We start from the raw sequence: 27,739 nt of genomic DNA, 5'->3' as shown, positions 1-27,739 counted from the left end.
TTTTCACTTGTACTTTATAATATGTCATTCATATTTTATGAACATTGTGACCGAATGTAAATTTCTGACATATTTAAGACATTTGAATTATCTTCTTTCTTAATTTCTGTAAAAAGATTAGACATATTTTATGTAATATTAAAGGAGCCTTGGTGGCGCAGTGGTTAAGACCTAGGCTGCTAATCGAAAGGTCTGCAGTTTGAAACCACCAGCCACTCCTTGGAAACCCTATGGGGCAGTTCTGCTCTGTCCTGTAGGGTTGCTATGAATCGAAATCAACTCTACAGTAATGGATTTGGGTTTTTGGTGGAGCAGTGGTTAACCAGAAGATTGGCAGTTCGAACCCACCAGACGCTCCATGGGAGAAAAATGTGGCAGATTGCTTCTGTAAAGATTTACAGCTTTGGAAACCCTATGGGGGCGTCCTACTCTGTCTATACAGTCACTATGAGTCAAAATCAGCTCAATGGCAATGCGTGGGTAATGTAATATTTAGAGTGTTTCTTTTTTTTTTTTTTCAAATCATGAGTAAATGTGTTTCTGAATGTTTTAAGTGTAACTATTTTTTTTTTCAACAAACATCAAGGTATTATAATAATATTTTATTTATCACAGTTAAGCATCCATAAGAGATTATTAATTTCAGGAAAGTTATGATTATGTGATTGTTACTACTATTAACAAAATTTTGCTGTCTGTGCACTTAATTTTTTTAATTGCACATACTAGGAAATGAAATGTGCAAATAGAAAAATGAATTTTTCCAGTACACAGAATAAGCAAAGTTTTCTGTCTATTTTGTAGCTGCATTTAAAAGTGTAATAAGTGATAACTCCTAATGACATGAACCTGTAACTTTTGTGTTTTATAATAGATCATAAACTTTACAGGAATAGTATCAGCATTATTTTTAATTATCACTTAATATTTATTACTAATAAAATAAACAATAGATCCCACCATTCTTTTTTTGCTTTCTCACTTGAATTAATAAGCATTTCTGTATTGGCTATAGCATGGAAATAAGGAAATCTGTAAAGGAATTTCAGAGCTGTAGAGAAAAGGCAAGCTTACGAAGAAGGCTTGTAACACTGATTATTGTAAATCTACATACTTGTGAATTCTTTTTTAGTTATGTCACAGAATGCAAATATGTTGATGTAAATAAATAAAATCTAAATTTATAACTTAAAACATTGCAAGAGTCAAGAGATGAATTATATTATTCAACACTGACTAAGAACACTTCTGAATCTGTTGTGTAAAGCTAACTTGAAAGGCATGTTTGTGTGTGCATGTCAGAGCTTTGTTCCTACATGACAGCTTTATAATGAAGTCCTTTTTTTTTCCTTCTCAGTAACTCTTTATGAATGGGGTCGTAATTAGAAGAAACATTTTTCTATATTTTGTTTTATAGCTTTTTAGGTAGTTTTCAGTGCGTGTTGATTCTGTATTTGTGGAGCCAGTTTCAATTGTTTACTCAATGCTTCTTGAGTTTTCCTGCAAATTTTAATGGCATCAGTAATACCGGAAGGGATGTTCCCAAGGCAGGCCCACATCGATGAGCCCTGGAGGGCTCCATGGATGTTCAATAGTTGAGTTTTCTCTGCTGAGGCAAGGCCTAGGAGAGGAGAGTAAGGTTTGAGCTGCCTTTCCTGCCATGACAGCTGTAGGACTGTCACCTCATCCTGGGGCTGCTTCTTTCCTTAGTTCTTTCTTTCTCATAGTTGAGACATCAGAGTGAAGGACATTTTCTTGAGAGATACCAGGTTAGACTGAAAGAAGACGCACAGTGAGGAATCAGCAGCATCAGCTTGCAAACTCTTGAGACAGACACTTGAAGCTTTTAGCGCTCTTAGAAGGAATCTGGTTTTCTCTGGCATTCCAGTTGCCCCAGGCCCTAGCACCATTGCAAAACAGGCGGTTTATATTTGATACTTTGGACCTCTCTTTCTGAATTCTTCTACCTACCTCCCCAGCAGGTTTCCTGCCCCTCCCACCCCCGCTTGTCCTGTTGTTACTGTTGTGTACCATTGAGTCAACTCCAACTCATAGCAACCCTATATGACAGAGTAGAGCTGCCCCATAGGGTTTCCTAGATTATAATCCTTACGAAAGCAGATCACCAGGTCTTTCTCCTGCAGAGTGGCTGGTGGGTTCCAACCACTGACCTTTTAGTTAGCAGCTGAGCATTTAACTATTGGGCCACCAGGGCTCCTGCTCCTGTGTCTAAGCTCCCCTAATTCATCTTTGCCTCCTCCACTTCTCTCTTCCTACCCCATTCCTTCCTTAAATATACTTCACTGATAAAAGTAGTGTATATAAATAACTGATAGGTTTAAATCTTAGTGGAAGTTTGAATTTTAACAGATAATCTTGTTAACCCAAAATGGATGGTTAAGGGATTTGGTAGAGTAGATGGGCCAGGGAGAGGGAGTGTTGCTGACTGGGAGCTACGAGATGCTTGGCCCTACCTTGCTTATTCTGGGTGCTGTTCTCCTCGACCCCCACCCCAGTTCATGTTTTATTATTCTAACTGGGAACAAAATATACGGACTCAGCATTGTTTCAGAGTCTGCAGCTGCATTCCATCCACCCCTTCCCCCTTCTCTTTGCAGAGCTCTCCCCAGCCCTTGGGGACTTAGTAAAAACAAAGAGTCATTACACGGGAGAGAGTGGGTTGGCACAGCCCACAGGGAATACGGGGAGCCACAAATGTGAGGGTCTTCTGTACAGTGCTTCTCTGTCTTTGTCCAGAGTCATGATAATTTAACATTGCCTGCACTGATTGCTTTAAAAACTCTCTGAAGAAGGACACTTACAGGGTTTTCCTATGTGGAAAATGTTTAGGGCTTTAAATTGGAAGGTTTATTTCCCACAAAAGGTGCTTTTTCTTAGGAGAAATTTTAGTCTTCTTTTAGTATAGTGTTTGAGAAACTTTAAAAGTTTTCCTAGAAGGGATTTAGCAAATCTATTTAGCAAATTTACAGTCTTTACATCAAACTTCATTGAAAATGTTTATGAACTATCATGATTGTGTAATAAATGGGCATATTTGAAGCATGACTGAAGCACTGCTAAAATCTCCTATTTTAAAGGTAAACACATAGTGTTAAGGTATTTCCCCTGTTTCCCTGATGAGACCCATCCTAGTAACCATGCTGCTCCTTGTTACTAACTACAGGCAGTCCCCAGATGGTGAATGAGTTGCATTTCTAAATCTGTCTTTAAGTCAAATTTGTATGTAAGTCAGGACAGTTAGGTACAGTTCGTATCCAAGGTCAGTTGGTCAAATGTTTGTCTTAGTGTATAGTATATAATGTACCTTTCTGTGCATAAAAAACAGTAAAGAAACACTTCAGATGCACTACAAAATCTTTAACATAACAACAATACAGTAATAATAACGATAATAATGTCTTGATGCGCGACACTAAGTAGCGCCCTTTTGTTATTACAAACCATTGCAGGTACCTCAGATTTTTACAGGGGTTGGTTCATAATTACGGGTTGTACATAAGTCAGATGTTGGTAACCCGGGGACTGTCTGAACAGGATATTTTTCCCTAAATAATATCTTCAGAAGGACAGAATTTGGGTCTTGTCAGGTTTACTTTTAAGGTTATTTAATGTTGTGCCTGAGCATGTTCTCTAACGGTAAAGTTTCCTTCCAAATAAATGCAGACTGAAACATTTAAAAAAAAAGCATAGTAGAAGGTTGTTAATGAGTTAAAATTCTGAGAATCATTGATTACCTGTATTTTTATCATCACAGTTGTGTAGCAGCTTTTATAGCACATTAAAAATAATAATAATAAATTGTTTCTTTCACAATTCATCCTACTCCTTTCCCTTAGTGGAAGAGGGTGCTCAGGAATTGGATGGCCCTTGAAGGCATCTTCTGAATTCAGAAACACTAGGAATTATTTATGGGTGTGATAGATCCGGACTTCTAAACTCATGAATATCAGGAGCTGAGTAGACCCACCAAAGATGCTTTGTTGATCCTAAAGCGCTCTAATCGCATACGTAGAATACACATAACTAAAGGTTTACTGGGGTTATAAATTGCTAGGCCACCATAATTAAACAGTAAAGGTAGCTGGTACAAAAGGCACTTCTTTATTGTGAAGTAAGCTTATATAATTGACTCGACGGCACTGGGTTTTTTGGTGTAAGCTTTATAAAAATCAGTGTAGCTCTGTCTCTCATTTTTAACTGGATACTGAAAATACAGCAGGTGAAAATTTTCCAAAGATGTGTGTTTCAGTATTGCTTTCAAAACCAAACTCTGTACTTTGTATGCTTGTTGGAAGTTTCTTGTCTAAAGTCACACAGCTGGTAAAGCCAGAGCTGTAACTATAGTCCAAGTCTTCATACCATACCACCAGGGAAAATTCTCCCTGCTATACTCACAGCTTTCACGGGAAAGCAAGATAGCTCAATGTTTTCCCAGAATGGCAGTTGTCACTGCTACAAAGTTTTCAACTAACAATAACCTATATTAAAAGAAAAAACCCATTGCCCTGAAGCCCATTCCGACTCAAAGTGACCCTACAGGACAGAATAGAACTGCCCCATAGGGTTTCCAAGGAGTGCCTGGTAGAGTCGAACTGCAGACCTTTTGGTAAGCAGCCGAACTCTTAGCCACTACGCCACCAGGGTTTCCAGTGAATTTGCTAATAGGTTAATTTATTGTTGTTTCTTACTCTTTGCACAAAATTTTTCAGCCCTTACTTGTGCTAAGTACTTTGCTAAATGCTTAGTGTCCAATGATATAAAGATGAGTAAGACATGGTCTCTACCCTCAAGGAACTCAGAGTTAGACACATATACCCAGAAAATACTCAGAAAAGAATTAATGATGTAAGACTCATCCAGAACCCTCCATTTAGAACCTCTATGAAATGGGGCACTGCCAGAAACAAGGCTTATGTGTGTATTTCTGATTGGAATGAATCAGTGTTTTAGACAAAGGTTTTAGTAAATGTAAAATATTATATCCTGGCGATCGGTATGTAAAATTTCACAAAGCCTGTTAAGAACTGTGTATACACACACAAAAAGGTAGGCTTGTGGTATGTCTACAATTCAGATAAAATCTGGAATGGCAAGGCTTTCAGCAGCAAATAGTGGCTGCACCTGCTGGTATGTGGCAGCCTTGCAGAGTGGACTGCTGTGGCCTCAGGGACTCTTGTTACCTTCAGGGAATGGTTACTTCAGGGCAGTGAGAAGTAATGTTAACTTTGTCACAGTATATGGGATTCAGGATTCCAGACCTCAGTAGTAACCCAGTATTTGTTATGAGAATGTTGTTCCAAAATTTTTTGCAGTTGAATTACTTATTTTCATACTCTGTGATCCCAGAGGTTTTAGAAAATTGTAGTTAGTTTTGTATGTATGATTTTTATAATAATTTTTAGGAGGACTGAAAATAGAAAATATTTTATATAAGTACCATTGGTATCTCCTGTGAAATACTGAAATCACATACTTTTCCAAGAGTGAACAAAAAATAGCTAGCCAAACAAGTTTTAAATGAGTGCCTTCCAAAAAAGCACAATAACCTTCTGAAGATTAAATCAGCATTTAACTCATAACTTTAAAGGCTTGAATAGTGCTATAAAATTCTTAGAGTCATTAACTCTAAAGAACTCAGGTTTGGATCTTTCTTTCTTTCAACTTAACAAAACATTCAGATGAATTAATTATTGCATTTTGGGAGCCTGGGAGAAATTGGGTCTGAAAAATAATACAGTATTTAAAATTTTTTTTGTCAGTGTAGGCGATTTTAACCTGCCTGAAAATGCTTCCTTTGGACTGCCCTTCCCTAACCTCCTAGGTACTTGGTAAGCAGAGTTAACTGTAAGTTTGAAAAAAAAAAAAAAAAGCAGCAAAGATAAAAATAAACCCCAAGGCTGCCATTCTATCTTAGATGATATGCATTCACCCTGCCTGTTTTCAGTTTGTCTAGCCTACTGGTTTTGCCAACAGTTGTGTTTAGTCAGTCTGCTCAGAAGGATGCTGACTAATACACTCAGCCCTGAATGTAATTAATACTAGAAGGATGTTAAACTTGTATCCCTTTGTAATGGTGGTTCAGCTTTAATTTTTTCAATAGTACAGTGGTTGACACATGTAGATAACATTCATTTTAGTATTTGTATTCAATTACAACTCTTAACCACATGTTAATTTTCTAAAGTATTCATAAAATAGCATATTGCCTAATTTAAAAGAAATCTAATCTTGATATATATGTTTCTGATATCATATTTAGCTAGAAGTATGGGTTGACATTTTGGAAATTCAGAATATCTGTAACAATAATTGAGATGAAACATTTTGAAGCCATTGTAAATTGACCAACTTCTCTATCTTACGTTGCCGTTCACTGCTGCCCTCCCTTCCTTCCTGGATAAGGACTAGCTGTGGGCTTCTTAATAAGCAGAGCAGTAAGCTAAACTCACCATCCCTGTTCCCACACTGTGGCCAGTCACAAAGGTGACTGGTCCAAGCCTCAGTCCTCCAGGAGCTCAGAATGGCCAGGGACTGGAGGGTGACTTTGACTCTTAAATGTTGGTGGTGCTTCAGGAAACTTTCTCAAGGCACTCAGTGACCACTGCCTCACACAGACACCAGTGTGGGCTACAGCAGGACAAACCCCCCAAAACATAAGTGCCAATGAGTTGAAGGCAAAACCATCCTGCTCTATCCATAACCAAAGTGCAATCATATTGGAAAACAGCAACTGGAACTGTGACTGAAATCTGAGGCTGCCAGAAGTACCATAAATTGTATTATTAGTAGTGAGTCAAAATTACTATTTTCATTCAATAAACAATTACTAATACATGCAGTCTACCAAGCACTGTAGTAGACAGTATCTAAACCCAAAAACCAAACCCATTGCCGTCAAGTCGATTCCGACTCATGGCGACCCTATAGGACAGAGTACAACTGCACCATAATGTTTCCAAAGCTGTAAATCTTTACGGAAGCAGACTGCCACATCTTTCTCCTGTAGCACGGCTGGTGGATCCAAACCACCGACCTTTGGGTTAGTAACCAAGCACTTTAACTATTGCGCCACCAGGACGCCAAACTGAAATTATCTGTCAGTATAATCTGCCACTGATAGTTTTGCTTTTTTTCCCCTCTGCTAAAGCCTGAAACTTGTGAAATTACTTGAGCCGTCTATATTGCAGATAATGTCACTTTAATAACACTCACTTATTTAAGCTTGGAAAATAATCTTTTACCCTTCTATGACACCTTATGGTTCTGATAGCTAGCCAACCCCTAAACTTGATGTAAGCATTATATCAATATCTACTGGCTTCTTGTTCAAGGCCCTATCCTGAGCATACAAGGTACACTTATAAGAGCTTTATTAAAAGAAAAGTCTAAATTTAAAGTAAGAAAAAAAATCCAAGCAGAATATGTCAATCCCCAGATCTCATTTTGAGCAATATTTAATACAACAAAATACTACTATATGTCACTGATTCCAGGGTATGTTTATTTTTCTTTTTTAACATTTAACGTCTTTGAAATTGAAATGCATCTCATAATCGATGGCATCTTAGTATTGTGTCATAGTTTGTCAGCATCGTCTATTTTGTAGTGGTAGGGATAAGTTACTGACACCTTAGGTTCAATGAACTATAGCAATACAGACAGTTCCTGTCTGCTGTAATAAGTTTTTACCTAAGTAGAATCTTTTAAACATTTTCTTTCCCAGCCGCACCTTTGACTGGCTTTTTTATTAGCTCAGTATGTTAATCTGGAGAATTTACAGGGAAGCTCTATTTTTATAACCATTCATGAATTGTGATTTAACCCGGAAGGCACAAGAGCATGAAATAAAAACTCTTCTCAATTTTGTCTTTTAGCTAAAAATATTTACTTATAAAAGTAACTTAGTTAATGTTTTAAAAACATTACTTAGAAGAAAAGTGTTTTATTGACTTAAGGACTTAAAAGCCCACAGTCATGCTTTGAGGTTGATGAATTTGATTTTATCAGGCTAAGAATCTTCAAATTCCTTTAATTAAAGTCTTACAAATAATTTGCACTGTATTTAGCATAAAATGCACAGTTGCCTATTCTATTATTTTGTTTATAGATTCCAAGTTCTCATTAATTACAACTAAAATTTATTGACAGTTTACTACATGCTAAGAACCAAGTACTAAGCACTTTACATATATTATTGTCGTTTAATCCTCACAGCAATGATGTGATGCACATACTTCCATTTTGCTGCTGTGTAAGCTACAGCTCTGATGTTAAATTACTTGTTGAAACTCACACAATTAGTGGATGGAGGAGCCTACACTAAATCTAGGCATCTGATTCCAGAGGTTATTCTCATCACTATACTGATCCACCTCCCAGTAATAAATGTTAAATGAGCATTTTATTCATTCTTACATTCACATAAACATTTGCTGAACACTTTCCCAACTAGCAAGGGGTAAGGGTTGGTCAGGAAGGCCTCAGAGAAGAGGTAATGTTTGAGTTGAGGTTTGAAAGATTATAGGAGTAGGCTGATCAAAGAAAAGGGAAAATGCTTTTCAAGCTTGTGGTGCAGCATGAGCAAAGTTGTTAAATGGGTGTGGCAAATATTCTAAAAAGTTGAGATTTCAGCTTGGAGATCAGTGCTTCTTACCAACAGAATCTCCTGGAGGTCTGTGGTACGACTTAGAAATCTGTACTTTTAAATTTTTTCCCTAGATTTTCTTATGATAGCTAGGTTCAGTATCATGGGGTAATAATAAGACTATAATAAGTATGTTTTAATAAGTATGTATAGGTAGATACACATTTTCTCTTCTGAGGAGAAGGTTCATCAACTTTTATCAGATGCTCAGTGGGACCTCTGACCTCCCAAATGGGAGAAAGCCACTTTGGACTAGTAGTAGGTCAGTGGCTTTCAAGCACATTTAAAAACAATCTATCGTAAGAAAAAACATTTTACATTACAACCCTTTACACATAAATGTATATACATTCACACAAATGAAACAAAACAACATTTTCACATTTCACAATACAGTATTTACCTTTACGTTATCAATGGACTGTGGTGCTTTCTATTCTGTTTCACCTAAAAAGAATCCTGGTCACAATCCACTAAATTAATTTAATGACTTCTAATGGCTCACAACGTACAGTTTTAAAAACACTGCTGGAGATTATCATCATCTATTTAAAAAATTTTAGCCAGGGAGTCATGTAGTCAAACTTGGATTTTTAACATTCTTTTCCAATAGCTATCTTGACTTAGTTATTCCTTATGTGTGGGAAGGAAGGAGAGGAGCAGTCAAGGATGGCCCCGTATTTATGACTCGAGCATTTGGTTGGGTGGGGGAAGGTCATTATTCAGGATCTGAAATAGCTGGAAGAGCAGGTTGGGGCAGGAGACATGGGGTGTGTTTGGGACATGAGGTGTTCATGTCACACTCCGCACCTGATTTGATCAAGATGGAGCTATCCAGGAGGCATTGGCAATGGGGATTTGGAACAAAAGGGTTTTCGAGAAAGCACCTCCAAAGGCCATTTTATGGATTTAATTATATCTGGAAGCCCAGTAGTGAGAGGAGGAGAAGTTATATTCACAGGTGGAACTCTGGTATGGAGGTGCATTTAAAGAGTTTTGGGTTTTGTTTTTGTTTTTTTCCCAACTGTTAAGAATACTGGTCTACACATGAATAAATTATGAGTGTTGTTACTTTTAGTTACTAACATTTAGAGGGTTTGAAGTTCCTTTTGCCACATTTTCTTGACACTCATTAAGAACAATGGCAGGTTGTTAGAAATGAATGAACTGTGGTATATTCATTCAGTAGAATTGTACACAACAGTGAAAAGCAGTGATTTATAGCTCTATTACAACATGGCAGTGAAAACCCTAAGTGGACAGATAGATGACTACAAACAGTATGACACTTTTTATAAAGCTGATAATAGATAAAAATCAAACAATATATTGTATAGGTATACACACATGTGATACAATTATTACAAATAAACAAAAAAGGGAGTGAAAACCATAAAAATTAGAATAGTGGTTGCTTCTGGTAGGGAAAGGCAGAGAGAGGGGACAGGAGAGAAGCAGATGGGGAGATATAACAACATTTCTAACGTTCTGGTTCTTAGGTTGGATGGTGAGTTCACAGGTGTGCATTATATTATCAAGCTTCATAACAGTCGAAGTCTGTCTTGTAGAAACAAATATAACATAAATTAACATTTGTTTTCATTTTCATTAACTTTAAATGTAATTTGTCATCTTTACTGGTTAAATGAGAAAAACCAGATCGTATTTCAATACATGCTGTCATGGATTGAATTGTGTCCCCAAAAAAATATGTGTTGACTTGGTCAGGCCATGATTCCCAGTATTGTGTGGTTGTCCTCCATTTTGTGTTTGTAATTTTATGTTAAAGAGGATTCGGGTGGGACTGTAACACTACCATTACCAGGTCACATCCCTGATCCAATATAAAGGGAGTTTCCCTGGGGTGTGGCCTGCACCACTTTTCATTTCTCAAGAGCCAAAAGGAAAGGGAATTAAGCAGAGAGTTTGGGGACCTCATACCATCAAGAAAGCAGCACCAGGGGCAGAGCATGTCCTTTGAACCTGAGGTTCCTGTGCTGAGATGCTCCCAGACCAAGAGAAGACTGATGACAAGGACCTTCCTCCAGAGCCGACGGAGAGAGAAAGCCTTCCCTTGGAGCTGGCATCTTGAATTTGGACTTCTAGTCTCCTAGACCGTGAGAGAATAAATTTCTCTTTGTTAAAGCCATCCACCTGTGGTATTTCTGTTATATCAGCATTAGATGACTAAGACAGATGCTAAAAGCCTTTTGATAAAAATTTATTATTAAATCTCATTAAAAAGTTGGGTAAGTAGACAAGTAGAAAGAATTCTTTCTTAACATTAAGAAAGGATATCTTTATCAAACTAATAACCAGTTACCATATTTACTGACAAGATAATAAAAACATCTTTATCAAAATTAGGGATAAAATATACACGCCCACTCTCATTGCTATACTCTGACATCATTCTAAAAATGCTTGGAGGTGGTGGCATGTGCAGTGGAGTCAATTCCGACTCAGAGTGACCCTGTAGTGCAGACTAGAACTGCCCCGTAGGGTTTTCTAAATTGTAATCTTTATGGGAGCAGTTCACCAGGTGTTTTAGTAATCTAGTGCTGCTGTAACAAAAATACCACAAGTGGACGGCTTCAACAAACAAAAGTTTATTCTCTCACAGTCTAGCAGGCTAGAAGTCCAAATTCAGCGTGTCAGATCCAGGGGAAGGCTTTCTCTGTCGGCTCTGGAGGAAGGTCCTTGTCATCAGTTTTCCCCTAGACTAAGAGCTTCCCTGCACAGGAACCCCATGTCCAAAGGATGAGCTCTGCTCCTGGTGCTTCTTTCTTAGTGGTATGAGGTCCCCATGTCTCTCTGCTCACTTCCCTCTTTGATATCTCAAAAGAGATTGATGTAAAATACTATCTAATCTGGCATATCTCATCAATATAATTGCCACTAATCCATCTCATTACATCATAGTGATGGGATTTACAACATCTACAGAAATCATATCAGGTGACACAATGGTGGGCAGTCACACAATACTGGGAATCATGATCTCGCCAAGTTGACAGATATTTTGGGGGGACACAATTCAGTCCATGACACCAGGTATTTTCTCCTGTGAAGCAGCAGGTACATTCAAACCACCAACCTTTTGATTAAGTACCTGAGTGCTTAACCATTGTGTCACCAGGGAGCCAAGAATAATTATTAATACGGTGGAAAAAGAAAATGAAATAAAAGCCATTGGTAACAGGTAAATGGGGCAAATTGCTAGTACCTACAGACAATCCAAGTGAACCAAGTAAAACTTTCAAATTTGCTAATAAGATTCCCTTCACTTAGGTGGTTCAGAAATAACTGTTAAAAAATCACTGGCCTCCTAAACACTAAACCCGTTGCCGTCAAATCAGTTCCAACTCAAAGCGACCCTATAGGACAGAGTATAATACCCCATAGCGTTTCCAAGTTGCTGGTGAATTCAAACTGCCGACCTTTTGGTTAGCAGCCGTAGCACTTAACAACTGCGCCATCAGGGCTCCCCGTAAGCCTTAACCCAAAACCCTTTGCCATTGAGTCAAATCTGACTCATATTGACCTTATAGGACAGAGTAGAACTACTCCATAGAGTTTCCAAGGAGCACCTGGTGGATTCCAACTGCCAACCTTTTGGTTAGCACCCGAACTCTTTTAACAGCTATGCCACCAGGGCTTCCAAATTTCAATGTAAAAATGATCTCATTTAAAATGGCAACAAAAGAATTATGAAATAGCAAATATTAAGTATAATCAGGATATTCTGGACCTATCTAGAGAGCTATGGTAATTTCCTGATGGGCATAAAGAATATGTAAGTGGTAAATGGTAAGACTCTCCATGTCTTGTGGCTAGAAACTTTTGAAGTTGTCATTTTTCTTCTAATTAATTAATCAATAAATAAAACATCATATGCAGGAGAATACCATTTTTGAAAAATAAAAACACAGACATAAGTACAAACTTGCAAAGAAAATATAAAATATTGTATACCAAAATAACATTGCTGATGATTTACTAATGATACATATTTGTTTATTTTTCTATAAACAGAAAAACAATTAGAGATGCCAACTTTATGACAATCTGGAAGAAAGGCTAAATATTAAAGGTTTAAAAAACAAGTTAACAAGGAAAATATGAGGACAGGTCTTGAGTAGTTATCTATAGTTAGACACCAGCTAAATATCTTGTTAGTCAACTACTTAATAGAGTTGCTTTGTCATCTATCAGTGGAGAAAGAAAGTCTTCTCCCTGTCTGTGATCTCTCTCCCAACACTAAGCAAGATTCAGGCAGAGTTGATGGTCTTATCAAGGGCATGGGAGGAGAGGTCACTTTGCTTTCTGAGTTAACACTTGACATTTTGGAGCAGCCATATTATGAAGTGACCTAGGAAAAAGTACAGTCAGGAAACGACAGATTTGGGGGAATGAGAAGCAATAGCAGGTTGAATTGAGAAAGATCATGTTTTTAGGGGGCCTCAGTAACAAAATGCAGATCGCAGTGGAGAACTGATTAAGAACCAAGATGGGCCCACAGTAGTGAAGGGTTGGTACATAGGCAGCCATAGGAGAAGGGCAGTCTCTTGTAATACTTAAAAAACTTTCAGTACAGTATTTAATAATCCCTCAATAAATTATGTGGGGGGATATCTTATTTTAGAGCAAGAATATAAGACATGATTGTGTTTATGAATATAATAATACTGTTAATCCATACTAAGAAATTATTTCTTGTGAGTAATCAGACTGCTTTTTTAGTTTTCTCTTAATCTAGTCATGTTGGTAATTCAGTAAAAGCAGTCTTCATGGATAAGAAAGGAATGTACCTGAGGGTTTTCATGTCCACTGAATAGCAAGGTGATATTGATTTATATTTCTACAGCTATTGGAAAATTTTGTATTTGACTATAAAGTAAACCTTTCTACCAGGGATGCTGGCGTTTTGCTTTCTTTTTTTTAAGGATGATAATGTTCCGTTTCTTTCCTAGAGAATTTGAAGAGTAGGATAATTATGAATCCCTGATAAATTTTGGATAAAGTCTTCTATTTCACAATTTTTGATTTGGTAAAAAATACTTCTAATGTTTTTCAAAACTACAGTGATTTACAGTGACTGAGTCATGAAGGGCAAGTGTCACAGTGGTAACTGAAAATCTAATTATTATTTCTTGAGTACCTTTTACTGTTTCTCTGATTAAAAAAATAAATAAATGCACATTTTAGAATTGTATAAAGTACATACAAGAATAAAGATGAATAATGGAAGTGTCCCTAACACTGAAAGCCGGTTAGTATTGTTGGATTTTTTCTAGCCTTTATTTCTGTCCTCATACATTCATTAAAAAAAATTGTAGTCGTGGTATGTTTATTGCTTCATATCTTACGTTTTTCCCATTTAAATACATCATGAGCATTTTTCTGTGCAATAAAAAGTAGTAATAAAAGTTATTTTTTAATAGCTGTCAGGATACACTACCGTTTACTTAGCCATTCCCTATTATTTATGTAGTTCCTATATAACAATAATGGTACGGTGAACATCCTTGTGTGTAAATCTTTATTTCCTCAGGATAAATTCCTAGATGTTGAATTTACTGGGTAAGAGCATGCAAAACCTTTAGAAGTTTTTGATAACTTGCCAAATTGCCCAGCCACACCCCTAAAAAGATGATGCTGATTTATATTTCCAGAACCATTTGAAACAGCCTGTCACATGGTGTTTCACCCTTACCAATATCAAATTCATGGTTTTTAAATTGCAAAGCTAACCAACCGATAAACCAAAACCAAACCCATTGCTGTCAAGTCAATTCCAACCTCATAGGAAACCCTGGTGGCATAGTGGTTAAGAGCTCAGCTGCTCACCAAAAGGTCAGCAGTTCAAATCTACCAGGTGCTTCTTGGAAACCCTGTGAGGGCAGTTCTACTCTGTCCTATAGGGTCGCTATGAGTCAGAATCGACTTAACAGCAGCAGGTAATTATCTGATACCAAAACACTTAACCACTTACACCACCAGGGTTTCCAATCATCTGATAGCATTTAAAAATTATTTAACATGTGCTTTGATGATCTCTGGCATGGGTAAAATGTTTCACGGTTTTAAGGTACCATGAAATATCATCAAATGTTTTATTGTTCCCATCCAGAAGGAATAGTTTTGAGTTTTTCATTGTTTATATTATTCATGTTTCTCCCAATATAGTAGAAACTCATGGACTTTCTTTTAAATAATTACTCCAGTTCTCAAATTTTTTTACATATTTTGCTATCTGCCATTTGTCTTTATCACAGTTTATGGACCTAGTAATTAGGGCTTTTGAGTTTCTACCCTCATCTTCAGCTGCCTGTCTTCCTAAAAGAACATTAAAAACTTCTCATGACGCCTAGTGATATGGCTGTCCTTATTTTTATGGAGCAATGCAGTGAGTTATTGGCAAGGGGATAAAATGTTTTATTGCCTCATGTAGTTTCAGTGTTCTAGAGGGACCTTAGGATGTATGGTTCTGACTTCTAGCATAATTAGATAACTATCTAGAAAATAATCAGTCAAAAGTTTTGTGAAGTGAATTATCCAAATATACTAATTGCCTTAAGAAACTCTATGGGGTAGATCTACTCTGTCCTATAGGGTCGCTATTAGTCGGAATCGACTTGACGGCGCTGGGTTATTCATACACAAATATTTGCCCGTTCTCTTTCTCTTTCTGAAGGCATAGGTTTGATGGCTTTGCCAATACCTGAAGCATATCATCCTTAAACATCTTTTTAGTTTTGTATTTCTTACAATCATAAATCAGTTTACCTGAGAGACTTGACAGATCCTCTTATTTACATCAGACTGCCAAGACTCTTAAAAATCAGAACGGCAGTTTAGACTTTAGCACTTGGCATACTGTTCGTATCAATAGCATTATACATGTAAAATCAGAAATAGTTCTACTTTTTAATGTAGACTTGGAGGAAATTAACAAGTATATTTGACTTGTGAAAACTGAATAGAAATAAATAATGTGGAGTGGGCCCTACCTTACCTTAGGAATGTATTTTCAGGGTAGATGTTTGGAAAAAGATCTATAAAAATTAAAATCTGATAGGTTTTAGGTATTTTCAGGGCTACCTATAGCTTTGACACAAGGAAGAAAACACAATTTTAAAAACATTGTTTGCATTTGTGACGATTGAATGCTTTAAAGGCACAAAGTTGTGGTTCCCATGAGAACCCTTAATTCTATTTTCTTTGTTTCTTTGTTGTGTTGTAGCTAGTATCTGGGGATCTCTGGGGCTCTCAAGGCAGCCTTTTTTTTTTTTTTTTTTTAATGGATAGGGCACTGGGGAAGCAGTGTTTGCTACCCTTCTAGAGGAGCGGCAGGTTTCTATAATTTTCAGCCTTCCATGTATACTTGCTGTGGCTGATACTCTCTTGTACCTTATCTCTGTATTTTGAGTTTGGGACAATTAGAAATATTGCTAGTCTGTTTATTTTCTCAGATTGCTTCTTTGGCTTCCATATAAGCTAACATTTAAACTTTGACCTGAAGGTTTCTAGCCCCTTACCTTTGAAAATACAGAAGATTCAGAATTACTGAGGCTACAGTCCTCAGTAGCCCCCAAAACAAAAACCAAACCCATTGCCCCACAGGGTTTCCAAGAAGCGGCTGGTAGATTCAAACTGATCACCTTTTGGTTAGCAGTCAAGATGTTAACCACTGTGCCATCAGGGCTCCACAGGAGGTTTATTACCAGTCCTGCACCATTTAGAAATTACTTTAAAAATCAAACATGTGATTGATAATTCCTTCTGCCAAGGAAGGCATGTGTGTGCTTGAATCAAACAGACTGAAATCTGAGTGGAGGTCCACAATCGTATCCTTACATCATCATAGCAAAGATTTTTTGGTATATACCATGTGTCAGGCGGAAACCCTGGTGGCATAGTGGTTAAGTGCTACGGCTGCTAACCAAGAGGTTGGCAGTTCAGATCCACCAGGCGCTCCTTGGAAACTCTATGGGGCGGTTCTACTCTGTCCTGTAGGGTCGCTATGAGTCAGAACCAACTCAACAGCAGTGGGTTTTTGGTTTTTATGTGTAAGGCATTGTACCAAGCATGTTAGGTGGGTTATCTCTTTAAACTTCACAACAACCATATGAGTCAGGTAATATCATTATCTACCTCTTATTGATGATGAAACTGAGAGTTAATGAGGTTAGGTTATTTGCCTAAGGTAAAACAGTTGTTAGATTCTGGAGCCAGGGTTGGAAGGAAACTGGGTGGTATGTTCCAGAGCCCATGATCTAATCTAGTATACTGGATCTAGGTCTTTTGGGCTGTTCCCTTTGCATCCGGTTGTAAAAAGAAGGTTCTCGCCTTTTTCTTCTCAAACCATTAAGGGAGACCCAACTTAAAACTGGAAATACAAAGGGATCCAATACTAATGAAAGCATTTTAAAAATGGAAGGAGAACAAGACAGCAGGGTACCATTTACCCAGCTTTGGTATCCTTCAAATACTTGGCAGTAATTCCCATCAAAATATCACAGCTATGAGTGCATATTTTGTATGCACTGTTTTGTAGCAGTCATTTAATATATGACCAAATTTTAATTAATAAAATAATATCCCCCCTTTAGGTATATACCTTTTTGCTGCTTCTCCTTTCTTAGTACACAGCCATAGTTTTGTGTCTCGGGTCCCCAGAGCCCAGGGATTCTGTGATGTTACCACACTGGCTGCCTCAGCAGTCTCAGGCCTCATCATCCCTTTCCTCAGAGCATCTCCAGCTCCATCTGCTAAAAAAAAAAAAAAAAAGAAGCTCTAAGAAGAGGTTCTATAGCTTTTAAAAAAAAGGAAAAGTTTGAAAACTGCTGATGTTGAGAACAGAATTTAAAGTTTAATATACTTCCAAATACATTGAAATATTCTTCAGACCTACATATTGTTTATGTTACTGTACTTAGAAGTTTTCATGGTAACATTGATTGAGTTGGGGCAAAAACAGGTATACGGCTGAAAAATTACAGATACCTGCTCTAATCTTTGTGATATGTTTTGCAAAATCTTGGCCACTTTTAGCAAGCGTTGTTAATCTTGAGGATTCACATCTGTCAAGCACCAAGTCTCTCCCCTTGATTTACACAACTGTTGCTGGCTGCAGTGCACAAGTTCTAGTCTCACTCAACCTTTAGCCAGCAGCTTCTCGCATAATACAAAAAAGAGCTTTCCTCAAGACTCCAGGAGAGCAAGAAGGAGAGATGATTGGCAGTGAATTGGAAGCTGACCCTCATATTTAGGAGGTTCACCACCCCCCTGCCCCCTTGTAGAATTCACATTTGGGGCTTTGATTCCAAGAAAGAAGTCATTTAAAAAATAAAATAAAATTCTGCTTCCTAATTAGCCAGGGGAATTACTAAATTTAGATTATTTAGTGTGGTCTCCTTAAATCCTTTAAAACACAAAATGGTTTTAAGTAGGTTGGGTCATATTTTCAGATGGCATTTGGTTAGGCCAGGTTATGCTGTGAGTATTCTTAATAATGATGAAGATACTTCAAAAACGAAAAAGGTATAATATAAATCTAAGTCCCACAAACCCAAGAAGCCACTTGGCCTAGGTTTAGGGGCTAAACATAGCACAAAGAGAGGTCAGAAACTTTCTCATCCTGACGTTTCTACCACATAGCAGGCAGCTGTGTGGGTTTTGGTTTTTTTCTTTTTCCTTTTCATTTTGTCATTTATTTTTGCCTGCTCTGGGGAGCCCTGGTTTTCCACGGACTCTTAAATGATGTATTTCAGATGCATTTCTAAGATTTTAGTATCCCTGGCATAAGCCTTCTTCTGAGTGAATCAAATCTAGTTCCAAACTTTTTCAGACGAATTCAACAAATATTTATTAGGTATCTGCTCTACTGTGTTCTATGTACACATGTACGTGAGTAAGACTATAGTCCTGCCCCCACAGAACTCACAGTCTGGTGGGGGAGAAAGACAAGTAAACAAATACTTAGCATATGGTGAGGTGAAGGCAGCAATAGAGGTGAGCCCATGAGGCTGCGGGACCCAGAGAAGAAAGAAGCTTTTAATCTACCTCACTAGGGAAGGAAAGGCTCCCTGAGGGAAGGGCTCCTGAACTGAGACTTACCCACAAGGAAGACAATAAGTGGGGACACAGCATGGTGTGTTCTGTTGCCCAACAGGACAGTGTTGCTGCTGGAGCATAAAATACAAGGTAGAGAGTGAGGCCCAGTTAAGCTGGCTTAGTAACAAGAATTCTGGTCTATTGTGAAAGAGCCTGATGATGTCCTCGTAAGAACTTGGACTGTGCCGTAGAGAAGTGGTAGGGAGCCATGAAAAGTATGTAATGCTTAGTCCTGACATGGACAGATTGGCATTTTATGTGTATAATTTTGGCAGCTGGATGATAAGAGAATGGGATTGAGAAGGGATAAAAGTGGATGCTGAAAGCAAATTAAAAGACTGTTGTTCAAGCAAGAGATGATACTGAGCTAAAGCAGAGGATGGAGACGAGGGCATGTATTTGAGAAATAATTTAAAAGGTAAAAGCAGTAGGATTTATGATTATTTGGATGTTGAGGTGTGTGGGGTAGTGTGAGAGAGAGGAGTCAAGGTTCATTCCCCAGGATGTCAGTAACTTCAGTAACTAGAAGATGATCGTTTATTAGCTGGGACATAAACAATGTGGGAAGGTTGGCCGATTTAGGGATAAAATGATAATTTAGTTCATTTCTATATAAACATTAATTCTGTGAAGTATAAACAGTGCCAGCTATATGATAAGGGTTACTGAATTCAATGGGAAGTTTTAGTTTTTGCCATCAAAGAAGAACTTGTGCCTTAGCCTAGCCATGACTATGTTTTGAACAAGCTGTTTGGATTCTCTCTCTTCTTTTCTTCCCAAAACTACTTTGGCCTTTGGCTCTATTTTGCATTCATTTTTAAATATTAAGTTTTCTATTCTCTCATACTCCATAGTCAGTGTGTCTTTTCCCTGACATACAGTATCTTTAGTATCTGCTATTTGCATCTTTCCCCTGCCAATAACCGTCATCCCCCTTTTTCCTGGAAATAACCAGCTACTAACCAAGTGCACCCAGCCACCTGCTTTCTTCAAAATAATTTTTAGCCATGAAAAGCTACAAAATGAGTCATAACAAAACTCACTTCAAAGCCCCGTTATAGCTGGTGAAACCGTTGGTCAATTGCGTTTAACAATAAGAAGTAAACTTAGCTAGTTAATGGATGTAATCATTAGGGTACTCATCATAGCCAAGATAATAAATATAAATACATACATACATACATACACATGTGTATATATGTATATGTATATACACATACACTTATACAACTCTATTCTTCTAAGCCAAAACACCCCTGAGTCATCCTTGATTCTTCTCTTTCATTCCTCAAATTCAGTGTGTCTGGGAATCCTGTTGCCTCTACCTGCAGAATACATTCTGAATCCACCCGCTTCTCCTCACCTCTTGGTCCAACCATCATCTTGTTTCTGTATTTTTATACACATGTGCACTGTAGCAGGGATCTTTGTTGGCTTATTCACTAATGTGTCACAGAAACCTGCAGCAGTGCCTGGCACAGTAGGTGCACAGTTAATATTTGGGAATGTTTATGGAATAAATGAATTTAATGAGTGGATGAATCAACCAGTGTCATCCTGCGAACACACCAGCATTTAGACGGCTAGTTCCATATTAAGAGAAATTATATTAATAGAGCTAAAAATGACTGAAGGCAGTTTTTTCAGTTATAGAGCAACTTGAGTATATTTGATTTTTTTTTTAGTCATTTTCTTCCATAGGTGTTATTGTTTACTTATAATTTCATTTAAAATTAGTTTTGAAAGGTCACCATCAATGATTTTTTTCCCCAAATGATCATAAATTTAAGAAAATACATTTATGGATGATAATGCATTTCTCAAGAATGGTTTTCCAATAAGACTGTATCTCACAGAATAACAGAACTAGGAAAATTCAGTATTGAGCCACTCTACCCTTTAATCTAGAACTATTTAAGAAATTCTAATACCGGATCTAGAGGAGCCACATGAAAAATGATAGGGAAATCTATTGTGCTTTGAGTTTTTCCATGCAAAGAATGCAAAGAAACAAATGGACTTATTTGTCCTGAATTATTCATGTTAATTGCTACATGGCTTAAATTTTTTTGGGGATAACTGCCAATATTTCTCTTTTTGCTGTGTAATTTTGGCATTTTGCACTATTCTCAGTAAAGTACCTATCATGTGGAAATTTCAGATATTTCTAATATGGGTTGGATCCTCCCTCCTACCTGCCCTTCTTTGTCAGTAGCAATATTTAGGCCTTATTGATTTCTCCAACACTTACCTTTTTCTATTGCCAGTAAAAGATACCCTCCCTTCTCCACTCTCCACCCCTCAACACTTGTTCATACATCTGGGCTGATGTGTGGCTTTTTTATTCCCCTAAACCCATAACGTTAGGCCTAAAGTCATAACTGTAGCTCTAGTCTGAAAAATAAGACTTGTAGGTTTCAGGTTGAGGTTTCCATTTTCTGTTCTATTCTAGACTATTTTGCCTCTGTACTCTAGAGTCTGAGTAGTATATGCAAATATATTTCTCTATCTAAACTAAATTTTCTGGATTATTAGGAAATAATCTAGAAAAGATTATTATTTCCAAGAGTCTGGAAAAGATTCAAGAACAAGGGTTCTAACGTTTAAATATTTGTAGTAATTTTTACCTATGTCTAAGCTGGTGGCATAGTGGTTAAAAGCTCTGGCTGCTAACCAAAAAGTCAGCAGTGCAGATCCACCAGGTGCTCCTTGGAAATCCTATGGGGCAGTTCTACTCTGTCCTATAGGCTCTCTATGAGTCAGAATCAACAGGACGGCAACGGGTTTGGTTTTAAGCAAAGATAAACAATCTGCATATTGTCAAATAATACGGTAGATAGTCACATAATATTAAGAGGTAGGCTGGCCCTGTGAGATACTGGAGGGATGGAAGAGATAGGTTCTAAGGTCATAAAAATCAGGAAACTACTATTCAGTATGAAAGAACTGACACCAAGGAAAGTTATTTGCCAAATTTATTCTGGTACTTTCCAAGTTTATTTGAGAATAAAACTTCTTCACGTAAGAAAACTTTTCAACATGCTTTAGAAATGGTGGTTTAAAGAAAGAAGACACTTCATTTCTAGTGCTGGCTCAGGCATTAATCAACATTTTCATTCATTTAATAAACATTTATTAAGTGACAACTTTGTGCCACACACTACTCAAGATACTTGTAATGTATTCAGACAGCAAAACAGACAAAGCCTCTGTCCTTGCAGAGCTTATATTTTAGTGGGATGAGAGCAATAATAAGATAATATGTAAGCATCACAAGGTAGTAAGTGTTGTAGATAAACATGGAACAGGGTAAGGGGGTCAGCAGTGCAGGGATTGGAATTGTAAATAGGGCTGTAACCTTAAGCAAGTTACTGAGCCTCTCTCTGTTCCTAATCTATACAGCGCAGAAATTAAGCTAGATGATGTTCCAGCCGTATGGGCCTGCTTTAAGGATCAGGAGTTATATCACCCCATGGTACCACTGGCTCACGAGCAGCTCATCGGGTGTTTACAATCATCCTGGCACGTAGAGTTACTATGAAAGAAAGACTTCTCTAAGTTTAAATCACTTTTAACATCCACAAAAGAACAAGGCATTTATTTTAAATAAATTATAAAAACTTGCTGGTCCTATTTTTAATTACACTAGTCCAATATTGAGTAGAAAGTATTTGCCCTAAGAGCAGGAAGCCTGCAGAAAGGCCCCAATGGATTTTAAGCAGATGTTAGCACACACGTGTGGCAGTTGCAGCAGTGCCTCTGCCCTAGATCCTTATGTAAATAGGAGGTCCAGGACTTGATGTCGAAATGACCTTTCAGACAGTGTGCCGTTGCCACATGCCTGAGCTTGAAGCTCAGAATAATTAGAAGCTTTGACTTACAGATCTTGGTATACAGTGTTTATGTTAATTATAAACGTCTGAAAGTTTCCTGAAACTGTTTCTTCATAGCTTTTTGCTGAAGACAGACTGGAGTTTGGGAGGAGGGTTGTGGATTGTGGTCCTAAGCCTTTGATTTTCAGCCTCTCATTCTTGGAATGAAAATTAAAATCTTCTTTTCCAGTTGCCCAGGACTTGGCGGTTATATTTTTATATCCTTCATCTTGATGAGAAACTGTTTGGAATCATTTTTTACTTGTTAAATATTTTCATTTTAGCCTTTAGCTGAAAATTTCAAGCAAGAGTATGGGTCCCTAAATATAAGGATATTCCCCAATGACCTGTAGAAAAAGCTTAAAATACTATAAAATTGAAAAGTTCCTATCTCACAATGAGATGTTCTTCCAAGATTCCTTTGAAACTAGACCTCCAAATTAACTTCCCATGGTGGTTAGGTCGCTCTTCAGAAGCTGGCCCTAGTCCTGTTAATAACGTTTAGTACATTTTTGCCTCCCCTTTTCCCAATTCCATAAATTCAAAGGCAAGTTTGTAAGAAAATGCTGCATAACTATTCTGGAGGAAAGGACTGAGAGCTCCTACATATATCAGGGAGAGGAGGGATGAGTGTCCACTAATTCCTCTGAAACTCTAACTCTCTGAAATGACTCTAGATGGCTTTCAAGCCCTCCTTAGCTATGGCCTTCAACAGTCCCATGGGTTTTGGTCTACTCTGAGGTCCCCATAGTTTAGTCCTGAGTTCTTCTTCCCCACCCACCTGCTCTAATTGTCATACACAGCTTACTATTTCCACTAGGTCTCCTGTTTTGTTGCCCATGGGGCCAAACTCTTGTACAGACTTACCAGCTATAAACACAAGTGCTACTTTGCATATCCATTTTATTCGTAAGAATATATTTGGATATTGATACAAATAAACTTTCTAATTTGTACCAGCATTAGGAAATTAGCTATACTAAATAGATTGTATAATTTAAGCTTTTGAAATTTTCAAGATACTAAAATTGCCTGGCGACATCTTGCTCTCAGATCTTTCACAGGAAAAGCCTGAGATTAGGTCAGGCTGTAGTCTGCGTTGTCAGTGCTCTGAAAACCACTGAGGAAAGATGTAGAAAATCAGATTGGTGTAGTGGACTCCAGGTTCCCTCCTAGCTCCCATTCCCTACTCTAGCTTCACAGCTGGAAAAAAAATACCAGGATATGTATCAAGATTCTCCTTACGTCCCAAAGGGAATTGTTTGCCCTGGGGCCTGCCCACATCTGCATGCTACTCCCATACACCCACCCACAGAGTTTACAAGTGGGTAGGAGAGATTGTTGACACAGTCCTGCTATCACTACCCATCATACTACTTTTCTTCCACAGAATTGAGGACAAAGTTGTTTGTCACTGATAGTTAGCAGCCAGGGAATCTTATCACTGTGTGGTATATGTAAGAATACAGAGGAGTTTTTGTTGTTAGGTGCTGTCAGGTCCGTTCCAACTCATAGCGACCCCATATACAACAGAACGAAATACTGCCCAGTCCATCTCGTTGAGGGTCTTCCTTTTTTTCGCTGACCTCTACTTTACCAAGCATGATGTCATCCTCCAGGGACTGGTCGCTCCTGATAACATGTAGAATTAAAAGCACTCTCCAGATAAGAGGTACTCTGTATTTTAGAAAATAAAGTTGAAAACCATACTTGTTGCTTTTTTTTTTTTCCTGTTTGTTATTGCCAAAAAGGTTTTTAGAATTTGGGAAAACAAAATGAAACAAACAAAAAGTTACCATCAAGTGGATTCCAACTCATGGCAACTGCACATGTGCAGAATAGAACTTCTCCGTAGGGTTTTCAACGCTGTGACCTTTTGGAAGCAGATCACCAGGCCTTTATTTCAAGGTGCCTCTGAGTGCGTTCGAAATGCCAACCTTTTTGTTAGTAGTGGAGTGCTTAAGCACTTGCACCACCCAGAGACAAGTGATTAACAAACTCTTAGGGATTTAAGTTCGCCCAGAGGCACCTTGGAAGAAACCCTTGGTGATCTACTTCCAAAAAATCAGCCATCGGAAATCCTATGGAGAACAGTTCTACTCTGACACACATGGGGTTGCCATGTATCAAAATCAATTTGGTGACAACTGGTTATCACTCTACAAAGATTCGCTTTCCTTATCAATTGATCTTTTCTCAGTTTGAGAGTTTGTTTATGGTAAATTAGTATCTCTTCAAGACCTCCTTTTTTCTCATTGAAGTCCACGGTAAAAAAACCCATTGCTGTTGAGTCAACTCCGACTTATAGTGACCCTGTCAAACAGACTGGAACTGTCCCATAAGGTTTCCAAGGAGCACCTGGTGGACTCAAACTGCCGACCTTTTGGTTAGCAGCCATAGTTCTTAACTACTATACCACCAGGTCTTCCTTACACCACCCAGGGACCTTCAAAACATGCGATATAATTTTCATCTTAAAAAGTGTGAATGTTACATAAGAAGGATCACAGTTTGGAAGGTGAGAAAGGAAAAAGCTACATTTAAGTAATATAAAGCTATGTTAAGAATTTTCCTTTAATTCCGTGATTAAAAAAAAAAACTGTTGATTAGTGTTTTAGTATGTAGAATTTGGAGTTTAAGGATTCTAGCAATGAAGTTTTCAGTGCAAGAATACTGTACATTTGCAGAATATTTTTGTGTACAGATTCTAGTTACTCTTGAAAAATAGAGTGCTGCTGTTTTCCCAAACTTGAACTGCATAGGAAGGAAGACCTTCAGGCCTAACCTGAGGCCAAAAGCTGAACTGGAGATGAGATCTCAGCCATTGTAAAAATCTCCCCAACCAGGTTCTACAGATCTGGATTAGGAGTTGGGAGGGGAGGAGATTTCATTCAGATGTCCATACCTTTCATACCCGTCCACCTCCTCTCCTAAGCACTAAGGAGACTTTCGGCCACAGTGCATATCCTTTCTCTGTCTGCAGAACCCTGCTTGCCTTCAGAAAGACAAAAACAGACATAAGTGAGAGCTGTTACACTAGCAAGCACGTGGACTTTATATCTTCTTGTTCCTGACACAAGCCTTCCTTTGGCTGCTGCTCTCCCCCACTTCTATGTGATTACGAAGGGAAAAAACTCAATTCTATTCCACAAATATGTGTGTGCCAGCTAGGCATTGAGTTTGCACACCCAATAAGATAACATGATGAGTACTTACAGACAGTAAATTAGACTTGTTCACAAAGCTCTACCATTTGATAACTTGGGGAAATAAAAGAGCCCAAAAGGGTATTATTTATAGAGCAGACAGTAACTGTAGAAACTTGTTATTCTAGGAATTGGTACTAACTTAAAATAGGAAGTCTAAGATAGTTTAAATTCATGGATGGTGGAAGTTCTATGAATTATTATTTCATATTCAGCATCTTTCAGGCTCTACATGATTCTTCTGAATCTCCTCTTTGAAAAGATGTTTTTCTTTGATTTCTTTTTGTTCATTCGCTCTGTCAGCAAACATTGCATGTCTAGTGTGTGCCAGACACTACAGATCATCTCCTTTCTTACCTTCCTTTACTTTTGGGGGGCAGGGTTTGAAGTTGATGGTTACAGTTTCTTTTCTGTAAGTCAAGGGTTGGAAGTCTTTCACACTAAGCAAGTCAGAGGTTGCATGGTGTCCTGCAGACCAGAGCAGGGGTCATACACCATTTTGCTCACTAGCACATTCTTGAAGACATATAAGTTGTTGTTAGGTGCCTTCAGTTGGCCACGACTTATAGCGATCTTATGTGTAACAACACAAAATGTTGCCGGATCCTGTGCCATCCTCACATTTGTTGCTATGTTTGAGTCCGTTGTTGTAGCCACTGTGTCAGTCCATCTCATTGAGGATCTCCCTCCCTCTTTTCCGCTGACCCTCCACTTTACCAAGCATGATGTTCTCCAGCAATTGGTCTCTTCTAATGATGTGTTCAAAGTAAGCAAGAAAAAGTCTTGCCATCCTTGCTTCTAAAGGAACTTTCTGGCTGTACTTTCTCCAGGACATATTTTTCATTCTTCTGACAGTCCATGGTATATTCAGTCTCTTCACCAACACCAGAATTCAAATGTATCGATTCTTCTTTGGTCTTCCTTTTTTATTGTACAGCTTTCACATGAATATGAGACAATGGAAAATACCATGTCTTGGGCCAGGCGTACCTTAGTCATCAAAGTGACATCTTTGCTTTTTAACACTCCTACACCTGAGCCTTAATCTTCTGCTAATGGAAAGGATAGATTTTGGGGAGAAGAATAAGAGTTGTAAAACACTTCTCTCCCTCCCTGACTGTCTACTAAATTAATAAGACTCTGTATTGTGTCCTTGCCATTAAGCCTTTTTTATACTACCACTTAAAACCATGGTCACCCCTAATGACCCAAGGGAAGAAAGGTCTCAGGAGCTGGGAAGGGTGGAGTAGTTGAAAGACAGTGAGAAGTTTCTGTTTTATTTGTTCCCAGACATTTGTTGAGCCCCTACCAGTTGCCCAGAAAATGAACCCACTGCAGAGCCTCAGTTGTCTAGAGCAACCCTGTCCCCTTTTCTTCCCATCTAGTAGGAAAAGCAGACTTTAACAAGATCACAGAAAATGTTATTTGCCTGTTCCACAGTGTTGCCTGGGGCTCAGCCTGGGAGTGACCTGCAGAATCACCCCTGTAGACTACTGGCCCTGTTCTGAATGAGTAAGGGAATCATCAGGCATGGAGAAATATCCCGGCTGCATTTTGACTTCGAATGCAATTAAGACATTAACCTTATGCTGCAATATAGGCTGCTAGTCATTTTCTTCAAAAATATTTCTTAGAAAAGCAAGAACTAAAATGAAATGTATATGCATTAAACAAGTAAAGGATTGAGGTATGGACTCTTACCTCAGAGACCATTTAAATATCTAGAAGCAATTCAGCAGAGTCACACCTTGTGTGTCTAAGAGAAGGAATTTTTTTAGCAAATTCACTAATAACTCTTCCATGTGAACTGTAATCGTTTACTAATTTGAAATTAAGAGGGTTCCTCTTATAAACTGAGCAGAAATGATTACTGATAC

At 38.0% G+C, this 27,739-nt stretch overlaps 1 protein-coding gene across 1 annotated transcript in view; it reads left to right on the top strand.

Moving 5' to 3' along the window:
• The window catches only part of ELL2 (elongation factor for RNA polymerase II 2), a 77,650-nt gene that overhangs the window by 18,529 nt on the left and 31,382 nt on the right, over positions 1–27,739 (top strand). The gene's annotated exons all lie outside the window — the stretch shown is intronic.

The sequence above is a fragment of the Elephas maximus genome, chromosome 2, assembly GCF_024166365.1.
Source record: "Elephas maximus indicus isolate mEleMax1 chromosome 2, mEleMax1 primary haplotype, whole genome shotgun sequence".
NCBI lineage: Eukaryota > Metazoa > Chordata > Mammalia > Proboscidea > Elephantidae > Elephas > Elephas maximus.
Note: the sequence above shows the minus strand (reverse complement) of the source record. Positions and strands in the feature narration are given on the sequence as shown.